General features: G+C 45.8%; 1 protein-coding gene across 1 annotated transcript in view; it reads right to left on the bottom strand.

Annotated features, from left to right (window-relative positions):
• The window catches only part of Gmeb2 (glucocorticoid modulatory element binding protein 2), a 38,900-nt gene extending 34,645 nt beyond the window's left edge, over positions 1–4,255 (bottom strand). Inside the window, exon 1 of the mRNA XM_055596224.1 lies at positions 4,186–4,255. The gene's annotated coding sequence lies outside the window, so the exon portion shown is untranslated. The remainder of the gene's footprint in view (positions 1–4,185) is intronic.
• Positions 4,256–6,000: the final 1,745 nt, after the last annotated feature.

The following is a 6,000-nucleotide window of genomic DNA, read 5'->3' as shown; positions in this document are numbered from 1 at the left end:
ATAGATAGATAGATAGATAGATAGATAGATAGATAGATAGATAGATAGATAGATGGTTTAGATGGATGGATGGACAGATGAACAGAGAGATAGAAGTACATAGCAAGGGACAGAGATATGGCTTATTTAGTAAAGTACTTCACTAGTATGCACAAGGTCCTGGGTTCAGTCTCCAGCACCTCATAAATTAGGTATGGCAGTACATGCCTATAATCAATGACACTCAGGGGGTCAAGACAGGAAGATCAAAAGTTCAAGCCATCCTCAGCTACATAGGGTGTTCAAGGACAGCCTGTGCTACATGAGACTCTGTCTCAAAAAGAAAAAAAAAAGTATAATAAGCTAGCTCTAGTGGTAAGTACCTGCAGTCCAAGCTAAAGTGGGACTACTTGACCCCAAGAGTGTGAGAAGAGCGCAGGCAACAGAAAGAAACCTGGTTTTAGGGAAAACAAAACTAAATTATACATGCATTCTAGCTGGTATGCAAGTAGATACAGAAGAACTACTACCAAAGAGTGGGGAAGGGTTCTGTATAGTAACCTGTTTGCCACTGCTTGTCATTGCCAGCACATTCTTTTAGGTAAGCTGTGAAAAATGCAGGTGTATAGAAATTCTTTCTATTCCACACAGTGGAACAGTATTCAAAAATAAAAATGAGCTTTCAAAGGGGTCAGAACTAAAAGGCATGAAACAAACAAAAGCACACATTATTTGGTGAAAGAAGTCACACGCTGTAGGATTTTCCTTTCTGACATTAAGGCATAGGTAAATGATGGAAATAGATGTTGCCAAGGGAGAGAGAAAGAGATGAGCAGTGGAGCTCAGAGGCTCTCTTGGGGATCAAAATTTTTCTAGTCTATACTATAAGTGATGTAATCATGTGTCATCAGGGTTAGGGTTAGGTTCCACAAGAGCCTTACTATAAACTATGGCTCTGAGGACATGTCAGTATAAGCTTATCAGCTGCAGCATAGATTCCATGAAGTTTCCCAGGGAGAGAATCTGGGGAAAAGAGAGGAATATATGGTAACTGTTACTGTGACAAACTTCTAGTTGCTATAATAAAAGCAACTAAACTGGCTGATAATTTGAGGGTACAGTCCATCATGGTTAGGAAGTCATGGCAGCAGAAGCACGAGGCAGCTGCATTTAAGTCAGAAAGTGGAAAAACTGTGGTGCTGTACTCCCTTTCCCCTTTCATTTAGTCTAGGACCCCACCCCATGAACCAGTGCAGCCACATAACAGTGGGTCTTCCCACCTCAACCTTGTCAGGGTGATACTAACCACCAAAGGGAATTCTGTGCCTTCCTCTCAAGTTTGCCCCAAGTCTATATTACCCTAAAAAATAAGCTACTAAATTTAAAATATTGAGAGAGAGGTGAATGGAGAACACAGTGTAGAAAAAAATACGTGCTATTTCAAATCTCAATTCTGATAAAGAACTTGCAACCAGAATATATAAAAAATAAGAAAACAAACTACCTAATTTCAAAAGCGAGTAAAAAATTAAAATAAAGATGTTTTCAAGAAGATATAGGGATAGGAAATAAACATAAAAATATTCCACTAGGAATGAAACTTTGCTGGTGGAGTGCTTTTCTAGATTGTACAAAGTCATGGGTCCCATCTCTGGCACCGCATATATGGTAGTGTACATCTGTATTCCCAGCATAAAGGAAGTGTAGGCAAGAGGATGAGGAGAAACAGAAGTTCAAGGTCATTGAAACCTAGAAAGCAAGTTCCAGGTCAGCCTAGGATACAGGAGGCGCTGGCCTCCCAAGTGCTAGGATCAAAGATGTGTACCACCACATCAGGCTCAGAACTTGTTTTTTAACAAGTTTATTATTTGTGTTTGAAGAGTATATGCTGCGTCATAGAGCACTGAGATCAATGAACAACTTGGTGGAGATAATTTCCTCTGTCCACTTTGAGAATCCTGGGGAATAAAACTCATGTTGTCAGGCCGAGCAGTAAGTACCCTTGCCTGATGATCCCTGGCCTCAGAAATTTCTTTAAGACAGCATCTCACTATTTAGCCCTTGCTGACCTGGTCTACAAAGTGAGTCCAGGACAGCCAGTGCTTGTTACACAGAGAAACCGCGTCTCAGAAAACAAAACAAAACAAAAACAGAAAAAAATATTTTCAAAATTCAGTGGGAGGGGACTTGGGAGCCTGCATATGAGATCATAAGTTCCAAACCTAACACTGATGAAAAAAAAAATCAAAAATCCTTGAACACAACAAGCCTTTTACTATCACTCCACCATAAATCTGGAAGCTATCCAACAGAATGAGGCACATTGTCATGGTGGAGGTCTCACATGTGAACATTTCCAGCTATGAAAGTTTCTGGAAATCCCCATCCCCAGGTTAGCCAATCCAGGTCTGCAGAGACAATCTTCAAATACTTCTCAGGCAGAAAAGCTACAAGGAATTCATTGGCAGACTTCCTATTTATGAAAGTTTTTCACTAATGTACTATTTGAGAGTTAGGCTTCAAAGACCTTTACACAAGCTTCAACAAACATTTTAAATTTCACTTGCCTAGCAGTGGTGGGGCATGCCTTTAATCCCAGCACTCAGTAGGTAGAGACAGAGGTAGGCAGATATATGAGATCAAGGCCAGCCTGGTCTTCAGAGTTCCAGGACGGTAAGGATACAGAAAGACCTTGTCTCAAAACAACAATAAATCCTGGTTTAGTTCCAGGCCAGTCTCAATTTTTTTTTCCCTCTATGTAGCTCCAGCTGTCTTGAAATTCACTGTATAGACCAGGCTGACCTCAAATTTAGAAACCCATCTGCCTCTGCCTCTGCCTCAGGAATGCTGGGATTATGGCCCCAGTCTTAGATATATTAAGACTATCTAGTATGGCTGGAGAGTGAGCTCAGTGGTTAAGACCACTGTCTGTGCTTCCAGAGGTCCTGAGTTCAATTCCCAGCAACCACATGGTGGCTCACAAGAATCTATAATAAGATCTGGTGCCCTCTTCTGGTGTGTGAAGGCACACATGCACAGCAGAATATTGTATACATAATAAATAAATTTAAAAAAAAAAAAAAAAAGGACCACCTAGGAAGGCAGGGAGAAGGGAAGAAGGAATGGAGGAACCAATAATCAGATGGCAAGCCCAATCCATGTGAGTTTGTCTCCTGGCACTGAAGGGACACCTAAATGTCTTCCCTTTCCAGGTGGGTCTTAAGTGGGTGAGTCTTTGGCCTAGGTTTGAATCTGTTTATCTCAGTGCTTTAAATATGTCTCTCTCTCTCACAAACACATGCTGACCAGTTTGTTCTTTTCACTCTGCATGTCCAAATAGTATGTATGTTTGTATACATGTATTCCAGGATATCTTCCCAAAAAGTTTTACATACTTCCTATGAAGACACAAACTAAGCAGGCAATCGTATTGTCCATTTAATTTTAACTTAGTAAGAATGATGTGATTAAAACTGTTGTATTTGAAATGTTGGCAAGAAAACTTCGGTTCAGCAGTGAAGTTACCAACTAAATGTAACCAATCATGACTAAAACTGGGCCAAAAGATCCGGTTCCGACCAATTAAGATTATCCATCCAGTTCCTAAGGACGAGTTCTTATCACCAACCAGTTTTACAAATGGGTCCCTACCAAGGCTGCTCCCACCACTGACATGTTTCCACTGAAGAGGAGTCCCTATAATTATGATCCTGGTCCCTACTCGTGAATCTCTGTAGATTCTGTTTCAAGCCAGGGATTCATCCACACAGCTCCCACCAAAGGATTTAAGCCGGTACGAATCAAATGAGTCATTCCCAGTCTTCCCACCCTCCCTCAGGGCGCCGGTCCATTTGGCGCCCACCGATGGGTCCCGAGCTACACCACTCCCTACTACCCCGCTCCCTCCACCGTCCCTCTCCGTCTCGGCTTTCACTATGACCCGACCCTTCCCCGGGCGAAGGCAAGATGGAGGCCGGAAGCACAGCCGCCTTCGCGAGCCCTCCCGCCAGGCGCCCGCCCGCCAGCCTGACGCCGCCGCGCTTGACGCCGCCGCCGCCCTCGCGCACCCGCCGCCCCTCCCCCGGCCTCCCCTCCCCCCCGCCGTAACGTCCTGACGCTCCGCAGGGACCCCTGACTGGACGGCGGCGCGTGAGCGGCGCGAGAAGCCTCGCCGCGGGGGTGCGCGGGCGCGTCGATGCCGCTTACCTGGGCCCACACGGGCCTGCTCCGGCGCCCGGCTGTGACGGGTGCGGAGGCGGGTGGTGGCGGTGGCGGCCGCAGCCTTCGCTCCTTGTTGGGGATTCGGCGGCGGCGGCGGCGGCGGCGGCGGCGGCTCGGGCACGCGCTTCCTAGTGACGCAACACCGAGGCCGCGCACGCACGGCCCGGGCGAGCTTGGAGACTTATTTGGCGCCCAGCGCGGAAGCGCACCGTGTGGTGAGATAGTACCTCAAGGGTCCTTGCGCGCGTGCGCGCATGCCCTAGGGTGTGTGACCAGTGGCTAGGTGTCCTGTGGGGTCAACCCGAGATTGGCGTTGTTTGCTTGTAGTCCGGGTATAGTCTCCACCGGAGAACCGTGCACCCTAGGTGTGTGCTCTGCAACCCGGACTCGGCCTTGCTGCGACAGACTCTGTCGTAGAACTCAGGTGCGACCTGAGCACAGGCGTTCTTGCTCATTTCGGACAGAATCGTGTTTTGTTTTCGAGTTTGCTTTCTCAACCTGTTCAGTCCGGAGCGGTGTTTTCACGCGGCTGACCAGCTGACGTTGCAGCCGGTAGTCCAATACGATTTAAACTTAAAAAAAAAAAAACAGGGACTCGCTATGTAGACCAGGCTGACCGGGAACTCAGAGATCTGCCTGCCTTCCGAGTTTTGAGATTAAAGGAGTGTGTCACCACGTCCAGCCCATTATTTAAAGTTTTAAATGAAAGTTAAAAGTTGTGTCTCCGGTATCTTGAAGCCATAAAGTCTCATAGAGTGTCTTGAATGCGTGAAGAATTGCTTCATTTATTTATTTATTTATTTGTTTGTTTATTTATTTATTTATTTTTATTTTTATTTTTCCTAGCAGCTGAGACAGCCAATTCTGAGCGCCAGGCCAGCTCCCCTAAGCGCTCATAATGTGCTCACTAGGGTTCAGTCAAGGGCTTCAGGATTCCTGCCCTGCCCATCCTGAGTCTTCAGAGTAGAAATGGATGCCTGCTTTGGACCGAGCAACAGACTCCCTGTTAACAGCATGGCTGCCAGGGTGGGAAGCTGACAAGCAAAATTTTCAGATTACTGACCCCGTAACTAAGAGAATTGCACTTTCATGCTGAAATGAAGTCTTTGTCAGTGCTGTTTGTTTTGATTATTGTGTGATACACACACAAGCTTGTCATTGCAGAAATAAATGCTAATGAGATCAAATGGTAAGCCTGGAGAAGAGCTGGTAGCCCGTGTGAACATTTGTTCAGGGAAGCTTGGAGAGTGTGATAGAAGGCTACATCTATGGTCTCCCCGTGTAGTCTAGCCGGTAGAAAAATCAACTTGTCCAGCCTGCTCAGAATCACAGGTTCTGGTCGCCAGTGCCTGAGGTTAGTCCTACTGTGGGCAGCCCTCATCTGAGCAGAGCCCTGCCTGCAGAGGGAATCAAGGGTGTTAACAGCTGTTATTGTCATGTGTCCATAACTCCCCCATTTACATACTGGATCCTAACTCCCTAAGAAGCTAATAGTAGAAAGTAGGGGTTTGAGAAGGTGGTAGCAGGCGTGGTCCATGTCTGAGGCAGGAAGCAGTCCTTTCCCTGTACTGAACCAAGCCTTATTCTTGGACTGCCAGTCTTCAGAACTGTAATGGTAGATTTGGATTATTTATAAGCACATACTGGATATTTATTTTTGTTGCAGCAGCCTCAGTAATCTAAGCCAGTATTAAACGAGTCCCCGAGAATTAAGGAAGTACTTCCAAAACAAATTCTCACAGGGAATAAGAGTAGCTCAAAAACTTTCCACCTGTCCATGTGAGCACCATGATAATTGTG

This window comes from Psammomys obesus, unplaced genomic scaffold, assembly GCF_907164565.1.
Source record: "Psammomys obesus unplaced genomic scaffold, mPsaObe1.curated_primary_1811, whole genome shotgun sequence".
Lineage (NCBI taxonomy): Eukaryota > Metazoa > Chordata > Mammalia > Rodentia > Muridae > Psammomys > Psammomys obesus.
This window is presented reverse-complemented; position numbering and strand designations above follow the sequence as displayed.